The sequence below is a fragment of the Schistocerca piceifrons genome, chromosome 3 (genome assembly GCF_021461385.2).
Source record: "Schistocerca piceifrons isolate TAMUIC-IGC-003096 chromosome 3, iqSchPice1.1, whole genome shotgun sequence".
NCBI classification, from domain to species: domain Eukaryota; kingdom Metazoa; phylum Arthropoda; class Insecta; order Orthoptera; family Acrididae; genus Schistocerca; species Schistocerca piceifrons.
The window spans coordinates 733,907,048-733,924,296 of NC_060140.1; the positions used below are offsets into that span (position 1 = coordinate 733,907,048).

Consider the following 17,249-nt stretch of genomic DNA (forward strand, 5'->3'; position numbering starts at 1 on the left):
TGATGTATCTGACCCCAGGAATGTGTCAATAAAGTTTCCCCTTCCTGGGACAATGAATTCACGGTGTTCTTATTTCAATTTCCAGGAGTGTATATGGAGAGATGGATAGTATAAAATAAGTACATTAGCCAAGAGGGAACAATAAGAATGGATGACCAATAACTAAGTGCTCGGATTAAAAAGGGTGTCAGACAGGGAAGCAGTCTTTCGTCCCTACTGCTCAATCTGTATACCGAAAACGCAATAATGGAAATAAAAGAAAGGTTCAGGAGTGGAATTAAAATTCAAGTTGAAAGGATATCAACGATACGATTCTCTAATCACATTGCTATCCTGAGTGAAAGTGAACAAGAATTACGTGATCTGCTGAATGGACTGAAAAGTTAAATGAGTACAGAATATGCACTGAGAGTAAATTGAAGAAAGAAGAAAGTAATGAGATGAGATGTAGCAGAAATGAGAACAGCCAGAAACTTAACATCAGATTGATGGTCACGAAGAGGATGAATTTAAGTAATTCGACTACGTAGGCAGCAAAATAACCAATAACGGACGGAGCAAGGAGGACATCAAATGCCGAACAGCACTGTCAAGAATGGCATTCCTGGCCAAGAGATCTCTGCTAGTATCAAACGTAGACCTTAACTTCTGGAAGAAATTTCTGAGAATGTATGTTTGGAGCACAGAAACGTGGATTGTGGTAAAACTGGAACAGAAGAGAATCGAAGCATTTGAGGTTTGGTGCTACAGACGAATGTTGAAAATTAGATGGACTGATAAGGTAACGAATGAAGAGGTTCTGCACAGAATCGGAGAGGAAAGAAATATGTGGAAAGCATTGATAAGGAGAAGCGACAAGATGATAGGACATCTGTTGAGACGTAACGGAATGTCTTCCATGGTACTAGAGGGGACAGTAAAGGGTAAAAGTTGTAGAGGAAGACAGAGACTGGAACACACCAAGCAAATAACTGAGGACGTTGGTTGCAAGTGCTGTTCTGAGATGAAGTGGTTGGCACAGGAAGGGAAATCGTGGCGGGCCGCATCAAATCAGTCAGAAGACAGGTGACTCAAAAAGAAATGGAACTTGAATGCGATGGCGAAGTCAATAAAATGATCGTATGACATTTCTGGCCAGGAAAGCCCGCTAGGATTATGCTGCCGAGGGCAAGTGTTCCTATTTGATACCACTTGCGGCACTTGTGCATCAGTGAGGATTTGATGAAAATGAGTACGAAGAAAATCTCCAACCCAGCAGGAAAGTGAGGCTGGAACCCCGCGATCTCGAGGCATCGAACTTAACACCACGTAACAGCACGAGCTGAGTATTAATGTATGACTAAGACAGGCGTATGGCGTAGTTACAGTACACCTTGCGTCTCCGATGCCTATTGCTGTCCAAATAGTGTTAACTAGCTGTATTAAATAATCAAAATCGTATTGCGCTAATTCTTTTCAACAGAAAATAAGTTTTAATTTCATTGTTGTAAAGTAGTTAGTACAGGGTTAGCTCTACATCAAGAAACATCAGCATTAGAATGTGCTCATCTTATATGCAAGCTGAAATAGTAGAAGCAATTTCCTCTTCGCCTTACTGTTCAGCTTTTATTCCAGGCTGCTGAACATAGTTGTATCAGAGTGACGTAAGCAGCATGTATTCCTTTTAAGGTAAGTCTCATTTATTGTACAGTCTCAGTTGCACATTTTTAATTAGATTACATATTCCGATCGCTCGTGATCATCTTCAGATCTAAGACAAGATAAAAGGAAACATGTACCATCTAATATTGTACAGTAAGTATGAATAAAGGAATTCTCCATAAATGTAGAATTTTCCTAGTCAGATGCATCAGCAACCCTTCTTCTCCACTCACAATCATTTACAAGAGTACTGTGTTTTGCAACTGCGGTCGATGTTTTAAACAGGTACATAGTTTACTGTGGATTAGATCTGAAGGTGATCATGAGTGGTCGAAACATCTAGTCTCATTAAAAATGTGCAACTGACACTGAATAGTAAATGAGAATTATTTTAAATGTCAGTATAATTTTATCTTAAATATCAGTATAGGTGCTAACTCCCAAGAGGCGAATATGTCGAGTATAGTGATCATGTACTCCAATGAAAACTCGCAGTTGGTTAGTGAAATGAACATCCAAACAGTTGAAATTACACGAGAATCATCGCAAAATAATAGGTATAAGAATCTCTTTCTTACGGGCACGACCTCTTGTAAGAGTGCTTTGCGATTACAACATCCACCAGTTTGTGAAACAGGTCAGTGTTTCTGGCTTTGTAATGAATGTCTCTCAACCCCCCCCCCCCCCCAACCACTCCGATTTCAACATACGGATAAGGTAAGTGAGCGAGCAGAAATGGACAGAGGCTTGTTGCCTTTCACTCTGCTATGAAAGTGAAAACCAGGCTGTGATACAACCAGTAATTGAAAAGTTCTTCGGGTTTCGAAAATTTCGGATGAACAATAAGATAATAACGAATGCGTACCATCTATGGTTCAGATCCCACTTGCATCAGAGAATCATCTCGAATAACCATTTGCATAGCTGTGAGAAGAGTGAAGAAGACGACGTAAACCACTTGCTGTTTAGCTGAATTTCTTCGAAGTACAGTAAAATAACTTCCGGCAAGACCTTGTGAAAATGAAGATACTCCTTCCAGTAAGAATCCAGCTTTATTGTGCCACGAAGACACTCAAATGAGCAAATCTCTATTTGATTTTATGCTCTATGGTAAAGTGCGTCAAAGAAATTTGATGCATAAGGAGCAACCAAAAAGCTTCCGTTCGAAGACAACACAGTCCAGAGTCGGTATAGCAATCAGCCAAAATCGCCGTGAGTGCTATAGCAATCATTCAACTGTAGCGTGTCCTGCTGCGTGAAGTAGTCCGTAACTGCCTGCTGCACATCTTCGTACGGCAGGAATCGTCGAACTTTCAAGTCCTTTTTCAAAGGACCCAAGGTGCGATAGTCGCATGGGGAGAGATCAGTACTCTACGGCGGGTGCTGCAGTGTCTCCCTCTTTAGTTGGCGTAACTTCTGCGTTACGACGTCTGTGTTTGGTGACGTGTGCTATCACGAAGCAACAGCGCCCGTTGCTGCACCGTTCCTCAACGGTGATTTTCGTTAGAACTTTTTTTTTTTGAGTCATCAGTCTCCTGACTGGTTTGATGCGGCCCGCCACGAATTCCTCTCCTGTGCCAACATCTTCATCTCACAGTAGCACTTGCAACCTACGACCTCTATTATTTGCTGGATGTATTCCAATCTCTGTCTTCCTCTACAGTTTTCGCCGTCTACAGCCCCTCTACTACCACGGAAGTAATTCTATGATGTCTTACCAGATGTCCTATCATCTTGTTCCTTCTCCTTGTCAGTGTTTTCCACATATTCCTTTCCTCTCCGATTCTGCGCTGAACCTCCTCATTCCACAACTTATCACTCCATCTAATTTTCAACATTCGACTTAAGCACCACATCTCAAATGCATCGATTCTCTTCTGTTCTGGTTTTCCCACAGTCCATGTTTCGGTACCATACAATTCTGTGCTCCAAACGTACATTCTCAGAAATTTCTTCCTGAAGCTGAAGCTTGTGTTAAAGACTAGTAGACTTCTCTTGGTCAGGAATGCCCTTTTTCCAGCGCTAGTCTGCTTTTGATGTCCTCCTTGCTCCGTCCGTCATTGGTTATTTTGCTACCTACGTAGTAGAATTCCTTAACTTCATCCACTTCATGACCATCAGTCCTGATGTTAAGTTTCTCGCTGTTCTCATTTCTGCTTCATCTCATTACTTTCGTCTTTCTTCGATTTACTATTAATCCATATTCTCCATTCATTAGACTGTTCATTCCATTCAGCAGAACATGTAGTTCCTCTTCGCTTTCACTCAGGATAGCAATTCATCGTATCATTGATATCCTTTCAACTTCAATTTTAATTGCACTCCTGAACCTTCCCTTGATTTCCGTCATTGCTTCTTCGATACACAGACTGAACGTACGGGCGAAAGACTGCCTCCCTGTCTGATACCCTTTTTAATCCGAGCAGTTCGTTCTTGGTCATCCACTCTTATTATTCCCTCTTGGCTATTGTACATGTTGAATACTACCCGTTTCTCCCTTTAGCTTACCATTATTTTTCTCCGAATTTCTAAGATCTTGCATCATTTTAGATTGTCGAACGCTTTTCCCAGGTCAACAAATCCTATGAACGTGTCTTGATTTTTGTTTAGTCTTGCCTCCATTATCGACCAAAACGTCAGAATTGCTATCTGGTGCCTTTCGCTTTCCTAAAGCTAAACCGGTCGTTACCTAACACATCCTCAATTTCCTTTTCCATTCTACTGTGTATTATTCTTGTCAGCAACTTGGATGCATAAGCTGTTAAGCTGATTGTGCTATAATTCTTGCATTGAACAGATCTTGCAGTCTTAGGAATTATGTGAATGATATTTTTCCGGAAGTCAGATGGAATGTCGCCAGACTCATACATTCTACACACCAACGTCAATAGTCATTCTGTTTCTATTTCCCCCCTCGATTTTAGCAATTCTGGTGTAATATTACCTATCTCTTCTGTTTTATTTGATCTTAAGTCCTCAAAAGCTCTTTTAAATTCTGATTCTAATACAGGATCCCCCATCTCTTCTAAATCGACTCCTGTTTCTTATTCTATCACATTTGACAAATCTTGCCCCTTATAAAGGCCTTCAGTGTACTCTTTCCACATAGCCGCTCTCTCCTCAGCATTTAACTCTGCAATTCCGGGTGCATCCTTATGGTTACCACACTAGCTTTTAATTTCAGCGAATGTTCTTTTAACTTTCATACAAATGAGTCAGTCCTTCCGACAATCATTTCTTTTTCAATTTCTTCACATTTTTATCGCACTTATTTTGTCTTAGCTTCGCTGCACTTCCTATTTATTTCATTCTTCGGCGACTTGTATTTCTGTATCCCTGAATTTCCTTGAACATTTTTGTTCTTCCTTCTTTCATCAATCAACCAAAGTATTTCTTCTGTTACACAAGGTTTCTTCGCAAGTCACCTTCTTTGTACCTATCTGTTTCTTTCCAACTTCTGTGATTGCCCTTTTTAAGGATTTCCATTCCTCTTCAACCGTACTGTCTACTGAGCTATTCCTTATTGCTGTATCTATACCCTTAGAGAACTTCAAGCATACCTCGTCATTGCTTAGTACTTTCGTATCCCACTTCTTTAAGTATTGATCCTCCCTGACTAATCTCTTAAACTTGAGCCTACTCTTCATCAGTACTAAATTGTGAATTGAGTCTATATCTGCTCCTGCGTATGTCTTACAATCCATTATCTGATTTCATAATCTCTGTATGAACACGATGTAATCTAACCGAAACCTTCCTGTATCACCCGGTCTTTTCCAAGTATACCTTGTCCTCTCGTGATTCGATATTACAAGCTGAAATTTATTGCAGAAATCAATTAGCTTTTCTCCTCTCTCATTCGTTTTCCCACGCCCACATTCTCATGTAATCGTTTCTTCTACTCCTTCTCCTACAACTGCATTCCAGTCCTCCACGCCTATTAGATCTTCATCTCCCTTTTATGTACTCTATTACCCCCCCATGAACCATGGATCTTGCCGTTGGTGGGGAGGCTTGCGTGCCTCAGTGATACAGATGGCCGTACCGTAGGTGCAACCACAACGGAGGGGTATCTGTTGAGAGGCCAGACAAACATGTGGTTCCTGAAGAGGGGCAGCAGCCTTTTCAGTAGTTGCAGGGGCAACAGTCTGGATGATTGACTGATCTGGCCTTGTAACAATAACCAAAACGGCCTTGCTGTTCTGGTACTGCGAACGGCTGAAAGCAAGGGGAAACTACAGCCGTAATTTTTCCCGAGGGCATGCAGCTTTACTGTATGGTTAAATGATGATGGCGTCCTCTTGGGTAAAATATTCCAGAGATAAAATAGTCCCCCATTCGGATCTCCGGGCGGGGACTACTCAAGAGGACGTCGTTATCAGGAGAAAGAAAACTGGCGTTCTACGGATCGGAGCGTGGAATGTCAGATCCCTTAATCGGGCAGGAGGTTAGAAAATTTAAAAAGGGAAACGGATAGGTTAAAGTTAGATATAGTGGGAATTAGTGAAGTTCGGTGGCAGGAGGAACAAGACTTTTGGTCAGGTGATTACAGGGTTATAAATACAAAATCAAATAGGGGTAATGCAGGAGTAGGTTTAATAATGAATAAAAAAATAGGAGTGCGGGTTGGCTACTACAAACAGCATAGTGAACGCATTATTGTGGCCAAGATAGACACAAAGCCCATGCCTACTACAGTAGTACAAGTTGATATGCCAACTATCTCTGCAGATGATGAAGAAATAGATGAAATGTATGATGAGATAAAAGAAATTATTCAGGTAGTGAAGGGAGACGAAAATTTAATAGTCATGGGTGACTGGAATTCGTCAGTAGGAAAAGGGAGAGAAGGAAACATAGTAGGTGAATATGGATTGGGGGGAAGGAATGAAAGAGGAAGCCGCCTTGTAGAATTTTGCACAGAGCATAACTTAATCATAGCTAACACTTGGTTCAAGAATCATAAAAGAAGGTTGTATACCTGGAAGAATCCTAGAGATACTAAAAGGTATCAGATAGATTATATAATGGTAAGACAGAGATTTAGGAACCAGGTTTTAAATTGTAAGACATTTCCAGGGGCAGATGTGGATTCTGACCACAATCTATTGGTTATGAACTGCAGATTGAAACTGAAGAAACTGCAAAAAGGTGGGAATTTAAGGAGATGGGACCTGGATAAACTGAAAGAACCAGAGGTTGTAGAGAGTTTCAGGGAGAGCATAAGGGAACAATTGACAGGAATGGGGGAAAGGAATACAGTAGAAGAAGAATGGGCAGCTTTGAGGGATGAAGTAGTGAAGGCAGCAGAGGATCAAGTAGGTAAAAAGACGAGGGCTAGTAGAAATCCTTGGGTAACAGAAGAAATATTGAATTTAATTGATGAAAGGAGAAAATATAAAAATGCAGTAAATGAGGCAGGCAAAAAGGAATACAAACGTCTCAAAAATGATATCGACACGAAGTGCAAAATGGCTAAGCAGAGGGATGGCTAGAGGACAAATGTAAGGATGTAGAGGCTTGTCTCACTAGGGGTAAGATAGATACTGCCTACAGAAAAATTAAAGAGACCTTTGGAGAGAAGAGAACCACTTGTATGAGTATCAAGAGCTCAGATGGCAACCCAGTTCTAAGCAAAGAAGGGAAGGCAGAAAGGTGGAAGGAGTATATAGAGGGTTTATACAAGGGCGATGTACTTGAGGACAATATTATGGAAATGGAAGAGGATGTAGATGAAGACGAAATGGGAGATAAGATACTGCGTGAAGAGTTTGACAGAGCACTGAAAGACCTGAGTCGAAACAAGGCCCCGGGAGTAGACAACATTCCATTAGAACTACTGATGGCCTTGGGAGAGCCAGTCATGACAAAACTCTACCATCTGGTGAGCAAGATGTATGAGACAGGCGAAATACCCACAGACTTCAAGAAGAATACAATAATTCCAATCCCAAAGAAAGCAGGTGTTGACAGATGTGAAAATTACCGAACTATCAGTTTAATAAGTCACAGCTGCAAAATACTAACGCGAATTCTTTACAGACGAATGGAAAAACTGGTAGAAGCGGACCTCGGGGAAGATCAGTTTGGATTCCGTAGAAATGTTGGAACACGTGAGGCAATACTAAGCTTAAGACTTATCTTAGAAGAAAGATTAAGGAAAGCCAAACCTACGTTTCTAGCATTTGTAGACTTAGAGAAAGCTTTTGACAATGTTAACTGGAATACTCTCTTTCAAATTCTGAAGGTGGCAGGGGTAAAATACAGGGAGCGAAAGGCTATTTACAATTTGTACAGAAACCAGATGGCAGTTATAAGAGTCGAGGGGCATGAAAGGGAAGCAGTGGTTGGGAAAGGAGTGAGACAGGGTTGTAGCCTCTCCCCGATGTTGTTCAATCTGTATATTTAGCAAGCAGTAAAGGAAACAAAAGAAAAATTCGGAGTAGGTATTAAAATTCATGGAGAAGAAGTAAAAACTTTGAGGTTCGCCGATGACATTGTAATTCTGTCAGAGACAGCAAAGGACTTGGAAGAGCAGTTGAACGGAATGGACAGTGTCTTGAAAGGAGGGTATAAGATGAACATCAACAAAAGCAAAACGAGGATAATGGAATGTAGTCAAACTAAATCAGGTGATGCTGAGGGAATTAGATTAGGAAATGAGACACTTAAAGTAGTAAAGGTGTTTTGCTATTTAGGGAGCAAAATAACTGATGATGGTCGAAGTAGAGATGATATAAAATGTAGACTGGCAATGGGAAGGAAAGCGTTTCTGAAGAAGAGAAATTTGTTAACATCGATTATAGATTTAAGCGTCAGGAAGTCGTTTCTGAAAGTATTTGTATGGAGCGTAGCAATGTATGGAAGTGAAACATGGACGATAACTAGTTTGGACAAGAAGAGAATAGAAGCTTTTGAAATGTGGTGCTACAGAAGAATGCTGAAGATAAGGTGGGTAGATCACGTAACTAATGAGGAGGTATTGAATAGAATTGGGGAGAAGAGAAGTTTGTGGCACAACTTGAGTAGAAGAAGAGATCGGTTGGTAGGACATGTTTTGAGGCGTCAAGGGATCACAAATTTAGCATTGGAGGGCAGCGTGGAGGGTAAAAGTCGTAGAGGGAGAGCAAGAGATGAATACACTAAGCAGATTCAGAAGGATGTAGGTAGCAGTAGGTACTGGGAGGTGAAGAAGCTTGCACAGGATAGAGTAGCATGGAGAGCTGCATCAAATCAGTCTCAGGACTGAAGACCACAACAACAACATTACCCTTTCAGCATCATCACATACTTTATCTCTCCAGCTTCAGCTTTCGGCGTCGGCATGTATACTTGAACTATCGTTGTTGGTGTTGGTTTCATGTCGATTCTAATAAGCACAACCCTGTCACTGAGCTATTCACAGTAACGCACTTTCTACCCTACCATCCTATTCATAACGAATCCTACTCCCATCATACCATTTACCGCTGCTGTTTATATTACTCTATACTTATCTGACCAGAAATCCATGTCTTCTTTCCATTTTACTGCACTGGCCCTTACAATATCTCGATTGAGCCTTTGTATTTCCCGTTTCAGATTTCCTGGGTTCCCCACCACGTTCAGGCATCTGATATTCCACGTCCCGACTCGTAGGACGTTATCTTTTCGTTGGTTATTCAATCTTTTTCATTTGGTCACATGTCCCGTGGATGCAAGCTATTTATCTTTAATGCAGTGGTTTCCATTGCCTTCTGCATCTCCATGTCGTTGATCACTGCTGATTCTTCCCGCTTTAGGGACAGCATCCCACGGAAAGGGCAAGAGAGTGCCCTGAAACTCTGTCCGCTCTTCCGCCCTCTTTGACAAGGCCGTCGGCAGAATGAGGGTGACTTCTTATGCCGGAAGTCTTCGGCCGCCATTCCGATTATTAATCAGAATTTAAACGGTGGCGGGTTTCGAACCCAGGACCGCTTTGATTACTAGTCAACGACGATACTCCTAGATCACGGGTTCAGATTCTTTTCCTCAGATATACTGCCTCAAACACATTTTTCATTCTCCGATGGATGTCGACCGGTGTTTGTCGTTCGGCAGCCGAGAAAAGAATAGCAGCACATCGTCCCTGCCTGGGCGCGTTTGGTAATGACGTCGCCATAGCTCACTTTACCGCATTTACCACGCGCACATCGAAAGACAAGAGGGCCACACTAATCCTTTTCTACAAGTCGGTATTTATATACCCGCATCGGAATCGGGGTACATTGTATATATACAGAAACACTCTCAAACTGCAAATTTCTGATAGCCTCTTATACCGTCAGTGGCTACATCAACACTTTAATCTCTAGGTCTGTACTCTCTATTTTCTGTTGAGTTTTTTCATATCTATTTTGTTTACAGTTCGCTTCATTTCAAGATTCCTTAGCTAGACGTATTTTAACTATGTAAATATTTTAAATTAAGCTGAAATCACTGTTCAAATTCTACATACAGCGACCCAGGAAGAATGATCAATTTTCGGGGATATCACCGGAGCCAAAAAGCAAGGATGTCTGATAAATATGAACCCTAAAATGCCTAAATTAAGACCTATGAGCAATTGTTCTGTAAAAGATATGTATGTCACCTTATTTAAGGTGAAGAAGTGCACATAGCTGTTAAGGTATGCATTTTACAACCCATGTTCAACAGACTTTTGCTTCAATTGATCGTTGAATACTAACCATTCCTCTTAGGACACCCTGTGTATTGTGGTGTCTCTGTACGCATGTTTTTATCTTTGTAGCATGCTTTTGGCTGTTGGCAGTAATATTCTATAAACCCGAGCAAAACGAAAAGTAGGTAAATAAAACTATAACGCGTAGTCAAACAGCGCTTTTCGGGTGCGTGTGCATCGTCCGTGCTCCTGCCAAGTGTGTCGTGCGTAAGCGGAAGTGAGGTGGAGAGTACTCTTAATATTTAATGTTAATATACCATAATACTATTATGTTCCAGCAAAAAGTCACTCATTGGAATACCATTTTAATACCGTGACAGAGCCGACAAGATATACGTATCTACTGGGCAAAATTCCAACATTCGTAGAGCTGTAGGAAAGTGAGAAAGAATACCCAAGCTGCTCGGTGGGCTGCTGATCTCGCTCTTAAGTTGGGAGTAACCAGCTACTTCATTTTCTTAACCTTAAGTAAGGGGAGAAGCATTTGACGACAGCACTTTCAAACATGATTATCTGGATAACATCATCCGCAGCAGCTGTTAAATATCCATTATTTTCCGTCTTAGTGTACTGAAATTTAAAAGGGTGTTATACCAGGTGCTTTTATTGACATAGCATCATGATTAGTGTTATACCCTGCCTACTCTTCGAATCTGAATCAGCTTGCGTGGCTTGTGCGATTTTACGACAGTTCAGTGGGAAAGACTGAAGCAATTCAGACTACTGAACATCGATATGACAATAAGATGCAGCAGAAGCGTCGAGGTCCATTTCAGGGCCAATCGGAAGACGTGAAAGTGCGTCCGCATTACCAAGTTTAGCCGTCGGACGATACACAATCTCGTACTGGCATTGAGACAACAAGAAAGCCCATTTTGTGACTGTCAATTCGCAATTTTTCACAAACACAACTTTTATTGATGTAATTTCACAAGGTTGATGACTGAACAACAAACGAAAGGTAACAATAACGATGCCAGTAAAAGTCTCCTAATTGAGGCAAACAAAAGTTCACTTCTAATTTTCCACAAACGTTCGTGCACACACTAGTAACAGTCCACTTCAGAGACAAAGACGTAATCTTCAACGGCCGTAGTACACGAGGTCGGCACCCAGCGTGAACTGAACTTCAGGGCTGGTTATAGCCCCTAAATAACTTTCTCCAGCCAGTCAGGTTTTGGCGTAGTGATACTTCCTTCAGGCCATGGCTCGAGCTCCTCCTGCAGGAAATAGTGCTCGGAATGTCTGTTTCCATTATCTTGTATGTAAATAGCCGGTGTTTACCATGGTGCTATTGGTACGCCTTGGGCATAGACAACCTCGTTCTCTGTGGTGTAATATAGGTTGCCGGCCCTCAGGGACTACCTTTGCTCCGGTATAACACCCGTCGTTGCCATTTTTGGTCAGTTCGTGCAGGAACCGGCTTCGTCGGATGAAATAAGGACTGCGATGGCTTGTGATCCATTACTAAGTAGAATTTTCTGCCAGACAAATATTTATGGAATTTGGTGACACCATACACAATAGTCAAGGCCGCTTTCTCTATTTTTTGCCTCGAAAAAGTTGAAGTTGAAGTCGAGCCGATCAACGAGATCTAAAGAAGTGTCTTTGAACTGTATTGTTTCACTTGTATACACTGAAGAGACTTCTTATTTGAGTGTCGCCAATTGCTTGCGACACACCTTCGTCAGTTCCCAGAGTTTAGTATTGTCACTTACCTTACTGTAACAAAAATTCATTAATACGATTTGCATGAATTTTTGTCTAGCAGGTTTCCTAGGTACTCTAAATTAGACGAGTAGGCACGACACAGCAATTAGTGTCTAGTATTAACAGCTGTTGTTTACATGTTTTTGTAGAGAACAGGTTTTTCTTCCATTGCAAGCAAAGTTTGAAACTGAAGAACTCGTCATTTAATTCTCACAATTTATTTTCTTTAAATTTTTTCCTTTTTGTACATTTGACCTTTTCTTTCATTATTATTTTTTGCATTTCACTATCGTAAAACTTCACTCAAGTTGCTTTCATGCAAATTATATTGTGATTCACTTGTTTCACATTTACATACCAAAATAACTAATAACAACTACTATAAAAACTAAAGTATTGGAAAATGAACTATACAACCATGAAGTCAAGAAATTACCAGATCTCAGAATATTTTAAAGAACAGTCGTCACCGCGTAAAAACACTTTTATTCACAAGTGGTGACCAGTTCCAACCCGATATGGATCATCTTTGGACCAGACTCTGTAATTCAGAGTGTAACAAACACAAGGAAATTCATAAATTTAAAAAAAAAAAGACTTATTTAAAATTCAATTATACGATGTTACACCCAGTGTCGACGTATGGAGACGATGGCATGGCGAAGGAATTGTTGGTACCCCCCACTCCCCACCGGATACTGACTGCTGACTATGTGGCGATCTCATGGAGCTCCCTCTCTTGCCTGTCACCATATGTCATCTTTAGCCCATAGAACACGATGCACGCGACACATGTCAAACACCATGAATACCTTCATACTATGCCGGGCGTTATCGTTAAGTTTAGGCCTATATGTTTACATAATATAACATGAAGAAGTATAATTGAGAAGCCAATGGCAACACTTGGCGCTGAAAGACGACTTGCATCCAGCAGAATTTGAAAACCGTAAGTGGCTGAATCGAATGCAATACGGCAGAGGCATAGCATCTATGAGTGCTAGCAGTAAGTCGTCCGCGTAGCCAGGCGACCAGCGAGGTCCTGCAGCACACCTTTGATGTACACAAAGCCCCACAGAGGACAATTCACCAATGTGTTAACTGATGTCAATGGCTGGTCAATCACACCTTTTCACAATATATTACGTAAAATTTTAATTGTGTAATTTATAAATTGTTATTCAGATACAAAAAAAATAGTTCAAATGGCTCTGAGCACTATGGGACTTAACATCTGAGGTCATCAGTCCCCTAGACCTTAGAACTACTTAAACCTAACTAACCTAAGGACATCACACACATCCATGCCCGAGGCAGGATTCGAACCTGCGACCATAGCAGTCGCGCGGTTCCGGACTGAATCGCCTAGAACCGTTCGGCCACCGTGGCCGGCTATTCAGATATAACTTAACGAAAATACCTAACATAGTCTTAAGGTTTATATTATGCTGTTTGTTATACTTTGTATCCTTTTGGTTAAGAATGACGTATGGTGACAAGCAAAGGGCGGGTCATGTGATACCGCCACACTGTCAGCAGCCGACATCAGTAGATGGTGTCCACAGTCCCTGCTCAGTGTCATCGTCTCCACACGGCATTACTTAGTATATCAAAGTATAACTTATTTTTAGCCTAGTATTTGTTACCTTATATGTTTCCCTCTATTCTGTTGTATTCTAAATTACAGAGTCTGGTCTGAAGGCGATCCACATTGAGACAAAATTGATCACCACTAATGAACATATGTTTTTATGGGATGAAGAGCGTTCTACATAATATTTTATTACTGCTCTTTGTGATCATTGCTATGATCAATATGTTTGCAAAGATTATCAAGGTAGTCAGCTGTCGGTCAGATATGACCCACCAGGGTTCAGTAACTGAAACACTGAACTTGTTCAGTGACTGATTTATACTTAGGTATCTGCAACATATATAGTCTTCAGGAAACTTGAAGGTTCGTAATGAGTGCACCAACACTTTCACCTCACCCCTTTCCATTTCCGAACGGACTGGTGCGCGGCAAGAGCGATTGCTGGTCAGCCTTCGTGTGGGCTCCATCTCCCTGATTTTACGTAGCAGGTGTTATCGCGAGGCACAATCTTACATAACTTCCGACGGAAGTTATACAGTACAGTACACTGAAAACAGTAATGGTTCTGTAAGATTTCCTTGGGGTAGGCCCGAAGTTACTTTTACATCTTAAGATTTTTCTTCGTCAAGAATGACACTCTGTGTTCTGTCTGCTAGGAACTCTTAGATCTAATCACAAAGCTCTCCTGATCTTCCAGCAGCCCGTATTTTTATCATTAGGTGACAGTATGGAACTGTATCGAATGGACTCTGGAAGTCAAGGAAGACGGCATCAACATGGCGACCGACAGACTGCCTTCAGGGTCTGCTGGACGAACAGATTACTGTAGTTTTTCATTGCGAACGTATTGCTTAATTCCAGCTCGAGTTGATGTATCTGAAGTGTGATATCTAGCTTAATGACCTACTTGTTCAGTCCCAGAATTTAGATGACTCAAATAAAATAATCTCTCTGTCGCAGTACCCTCCGCTGCAGAGAAAACTTGCAAAACTTATTTCAATATCTGGTTGCATGTGTGTGAATCAATCTTTCATTTATGTTCTGAAATTTACGAAGTTCATCCAGTGTTTATGAGTAACAATTTTTGATCTCTTTAACCTTACCCATTTGACTGCAGTGCAAATCATTGTTCCAGATATATTAGGTACTTGCAAACACCATAACGCAGTTTTAAATGTCTGCATGTAAACTGTTTTGTGTAATAGATCACATGTACGCATCAGATCACTTGTTACTGATATTTCCAGTACTTAATCATGGAATACTCTCTTTCAAATTCTAAAGGTGGCAGGGCTCAAATAAAGGGAACGAAAGGCTATTTACAATTTGTACAGAAACCAGATGGCAGTTATTAGAGTCGAGGGGCATGAAAGGGAAGCAGTGGTTGGGAAGGGAGTGAGACAGGGTTGTAGCCTCTCCTCGATGTTATTCAGTCTATATATTGAGCAAGCAGTAAAGGAAACAAAAGAAAAATTCGGAGTAGGTATTAAAATCCATGGAGAAAAAATAAAAACTTTGAGGTTCGCCGATGACATTATAATTCTGTCAGAGACAGCAAAGGACTTCGAAGAGCAGTTGAACGGAATGGATAGTGTCTTGAAAGGAAGATATAAGATGAAGACCAACAAAAGCAAAACGAGTATAATGGAATGTAGTCGAATTAAGTCGAATGATGCTGAGGGAATTAGATTAGGAAATGAGACTCTTAAACTAGTAAAGGAGTTTTGCTATTTGGGGAGCAAAATAACTGATGATGGTCGAAGTAGAGAGGATATAAAATGTAGACTGGCAATGGGAAGGAAATCGTTTCTGAAGAAGAGAAATTTGTTAACATCGAGTATAGATTTAAGTGTCCGTAAGTCGTTTCTGAAAGTATTTGTATGGAGTGTAGCTATGTATGGAAGTGAAACATTGACGATAAATAGTTTCGACAAGAAGAGAATAGAAACTTTCTAAATGTGGTGCTACAGAAGAATGCTGAAGATTAGATGGGTTGATCACATAACTGATGACGAGGTATTGAATAGAATTGGGGAGAAGAGGAGTTTGTGGCACAACTTGACAAGAAGAAGGGACCGGTTGTTAGGACATGTTCTGAGGCATCAAGGCATCACAAATTTAGCATTGGAGGGCAGCGTGGAGGGTAAAAATCGTAGAGGGAGGCCAAGAGATGAATACACTAAACAGATTCAGAAGGATGTAGGTTGCAGTAAGTATTGGCAGATGAAGAAACTTGCACAGAATAGGGTAGCATTGAGAGCTGCATCAAACCAGTCTCAGGACTGAAGACCACAACAACAATAATGAACGGGTACTTGTAGCACACTGAAGAAATATAAAAGGTTGATAGCAATTCCACTGATTAAATTCCATTGGCACTTCCTAGAGACAGCGACACTGTTTTCCAAACAGTTCTGCTGTTGGCCGCTTTTGGTGGCATCCAGTATACAGCCGCCTCACTAAATCAGCCCTTCGGAATGGTTCCATGTTGGGGAAAGTCAGAGAGCTAGCCAAAAGCAGGTAGGCAGAGGCAAAATTCTTGGGCACGACCGCGTTTGTATTTCAGTTAGTACAGAACACAAAGTTTAAAGTTTACGTACCAATCGCACGTGCTGAGTGCGTCAGTGCGTCCGTGCTCTTACCTGGAAGCCAGGTTGCGGCGGGAGAGGCGCCTGCACTACTGGCGCGAGCTCACAAAAACGGAAGAGCCGGCGGTCCGCGCCGACCGCAGTGACGTAACGCAAGGGGCCTTGAGCCGGAGTCCCCCAACAGCAAGGAACTCAGATAGCAGTTCGCGGCCGCCTGCCGACGTTGGCCGAGATACAGAGGCTAGAGACTGGATACGGCACTGGACAGTTGGCGCTATCTACATCTGCATTCGTAGACTGTCGACAGCGGTGAAGTGTATGGCAGAGGCTTCTTCTCATTATACGCCGTTTTCGCGTTTCTTGCCTTGGGAAGAATGACTACTTGAGTGCTTCCTTGCGCCCCTCAGCTTGTCTAGTATTCGCTCTACATTCCATGCTGCGATAACGCAAACTCTCAACGCGAGTGATACCGAGCGCACACAACATAAATATTTTCAGCTCTCGAAACATACCACTTGGTTATTTGTTGCACGTTCGCATTTCATCTGTCTGGTAATGGCTAAAACAGTTCATGTTTTCCAAATATACTTGTATAGTCACTTGAAGATAATTTGGCTTCTTCACATTCTCAAAAAGCAGTAGTGTAACGTATTGCCTGGACTGAAACTATACAGATTACCTACTAAATGGTCATTGCAAATGACGACATTTATTTTAGATCACAGCATGATTCTAGTAAAATTAAATCTTGTTACTGGATTCATCCATCTCTACTCGCTAAAACAATTGTACCATTAACAATAAAATCGGAAACTGTAGATTTCCTACTACTATCATTACCATGAGAATTCAGAGGACACTGTGCTCACTTGTAGATAAAGCACAAAGAGTGAAAAATACATCTATAATAAACATTCTGAGCCATGCTGCAGGTCGAGTTGGTGCTGTTTGTAGGTTTGCGTCCTCTGTTGGAGGTCAGACCGTATCCTTTAGTTGGCATGGTTGCGGTTGTTTG

At 41.3% G+C, this 17,249-nt stretch overlaps 1 protein-coding gene across 1 annotated transcript in view; it reads right to left on the minus strand.

Annotated features, from left to right (window-relative positions):
- The window catches only part of LOC124789505 (UDP-glucosyltransferase 2-like), a 105,246-nt gene extending 88,894 nt beyond the window's left edge, over positions 1-16,352 (minus strand). The window contains 1 exon segment of the mRNA XM_047256890.1: positions 16,289-16,352. The gene's annotated coding sequence lies outside the window, so the exon portion shown is untranslated.
- Positions 16,353-17,249: the final 897 nt, after the last annotated feature.